The sequence below is a fragment of the Vitis vinifera genome, chromosome 16 (genome assembly GCF_030704535.1).
Source record: "Vitis vinifera cultivar Pinot Noir 40024 chromosome 16, ASM3070453v1".
NCBI lineage: Eukaryota > Viridiplantae > Streptophyta > Magnoliopsida > Vitales > Vitaceae > Vitis > Vitis vinifera.
The window spans coordinates 1,915,284-1,917,734 of record NC_081820.1 but is presented as its reverse complement, the minus strand read 5'-3'; the positions used below and the strand labels follow the sequence as shown (position 1 = coordinate 1,917,734).

Below are 2,451 nucleotides of genomic sequence, written 5' to 3'. Positions count from 1 at the left end.
CTACAAATGTTTGTTTATTAAGAGGTCCATTATCTATCAAGTCCATTCCACATCCAATACTTTTAAAATCAAAAATGATTATAAGTCTACATTTGGTCCAAGTCATTAGCCCAATCCAATGACAAGAAAAACTTATTAAACTTATATTTGGGTCATGCCTCCAAACCCAATTCATTGACATGTTTGGCTTACAAGGGATGTTGAAGGTATTTATAGAGCACATAAAATTCATGTGCTTCCAATGTGGGATTGGGACTAAGACTAATTAGAGGTAAAACATCACTTCTTGGAGGGTTGGACCAATCTCTTAAAAATTAAAGTTTGAATTCTTTGAACCATTGAGCATTGCACCATATTTATTAAATGATGTTGTTAAAAAATATATATAATAAGAATTTAAAATTAATGTTTTTATTTCAAATTTTTATCATATAAAATCTTTAAAGAAATGTAAATATTTATATTTCTATTTATTTTTATAATAATAATTATAAAAATAATATAAATTAATTAAAAGAATCATTTAAAAATAATAAAATACAAAGACAAAAAAATAAAATTAAATATTATAAATTTTTTCAATCTTAAATATATCTTCATTCTTAAATATTACATATTTCTATTTAATAAAATTTAAAATATTAAACTCTATCATTTAAATTTAATATACCAAATACAAAAATCAAACATTATTAAAATTTGTAATTTTATATGTTTTTAATTTTTATAATTATTTTTAATTTTATATAATATATAAATTATATATTTATTACATCACCGGTTCAACCGCGGTTTGATTGTCGGTTTCGACCAGTGAATTGTGAATTAGTAATTTTTTTTGTCCGATTCTGAAAACATTGGTGAATACTAAAATTAAAGATAAAAATAAAATAAGAAAAATAAAATAAAATTAAGGGAAATGATAAGGACCTGTGTTTTAGTTAAAAGGATACCTATATATATAGATATATCTGGGGGAGTGGGCACAAAAGTGGCGTGGAAGCTACTGCCAGGAAGAGAGAGTAAGAGAAATGGAGATTATCTGGGGGAGTGGGCACCACAGTGGCGTGGAAGCCACTGCCAGGAAGAGAGAGCAAGAGAAATGGAGATGCAGTGGGGGGTCGTGGGTTCCCGTTCTCCATGACGGAAAGCCCGCACTTTGAGCCTCCAAACCTGCTCCGATCTGTATCAAATTTTGAGAGGGAGTTCAATTCGTCGAGATGAGCATCACTGCGGAGTCGGATTCCGAATCCAATGGCTGGATTTTCGGATTTTGGTAGGTTGATTTATTCCCAAATTTTTTTCGGATTTTGGTAGGTTGATTTATTCCCAAAAAATTTTCGGAGAAAAATTTGTGGATGTTGTTAAACACTGGATCTACTTATCATTGTGATGGTTGGTTGAGGTTTTATATGGACGATTATTCTTTTAATTTGTCGGTGAATATGTGAATATTTGGATTGATTTTAGTGGGAATAATGTTTGAGTAAAATTTAGAAATTAGTTGTTGATGACATAATTTACATGAATTAAAGAGGGATATTTGTATGAAATATTGGAATCATTTGGATTGTCTTTGGAAGATGAAATGAAAATTTTGTTGTGGATTGGGAATCCAGCAATCATGAATAAATAACGAGAATCATCCTCATATTTTTCCATTATCATATTTTTCCATTATGATGTGATGTGATATGATAGTGTGGTGATCAATTTGAGTTTTGAGGTAGGAGTTCTTGTGTTGTGTTGTGTTGTGTTGCAGGTGAGCATTTATTGCAAAAAATCATCTTCCGGCTAAACACTAATGCAATCAAGAACGCTGGACCAACCATTTGAAGAATAGGCTTGCGATTACAAGGTACTTTGAGCAACACCTTCTCTACCATGGGCGGAACCTTCCCACGGATGATGAGACTGGTGATCACTCTCACTATCCTTAGGACTTCGTAAGGCATGTACTTGGGATTCTCATTATCGCTAATTTCAAAGATATGTACTTAGGACTCTCATTTATCCTTAATTTGGCGATTTCTTTAGCTGATCATGCGTTCAAGAATTGAACTAATTGCATTTGGATCAACGTAGGGGATCAAAGAAGCAAACTCGGCCATCAAAGCCTCAAGGTCATCTCCTCGGATGGAGTGATCATCCATGAGAAGGTGTCTCTCAAGGTAGAGAAGGTGTCACTTAAAGGTCACTCGTAGTCGCAGGCCTCTTCTTCAAGTGGTTGTTCCAGCGTTCTTGATAACATTAGCAGATCGGTCAGGAAGATGATATTTTGCCATAGATGCCCAACTACAACACAACACAGGAAGTCCTACCACAGACTCATGGTGTGTTTTGTATTATGCTGAGGGTTTGTAGGTTGATTTATGAGTATTGTTCAGTCATATATCTAAATATTTAACTCTTTTGAAATGACCTATAATCACATAATTCAACCTTGGAGTA

The 2,451-nt window shown here is 32.8% G+C and overlaps 1 long non-coding RNA gene across 2 annotated transcripts; it reads left to right on the top strand.

The window, feature by feature from the left end:
• Positions 1–925: 925 nt before the first annotated feature.
• Positions 926–2,451, top strand: LOC104881979 (uncharacterized). 2 transcript variants are annotated; one of them, XR_787844.3, is made up of 2 exons: positions 926–1,276; positions 1,763–2,451. It is a non-coding gene; the product is annotated as an uncharacterized LOC104881979 (long non-coding RNA). The 2 variants fall into 2 exon arrangements; XR_009464509.1 differs by having other exon boundaries at positions 926–1,313.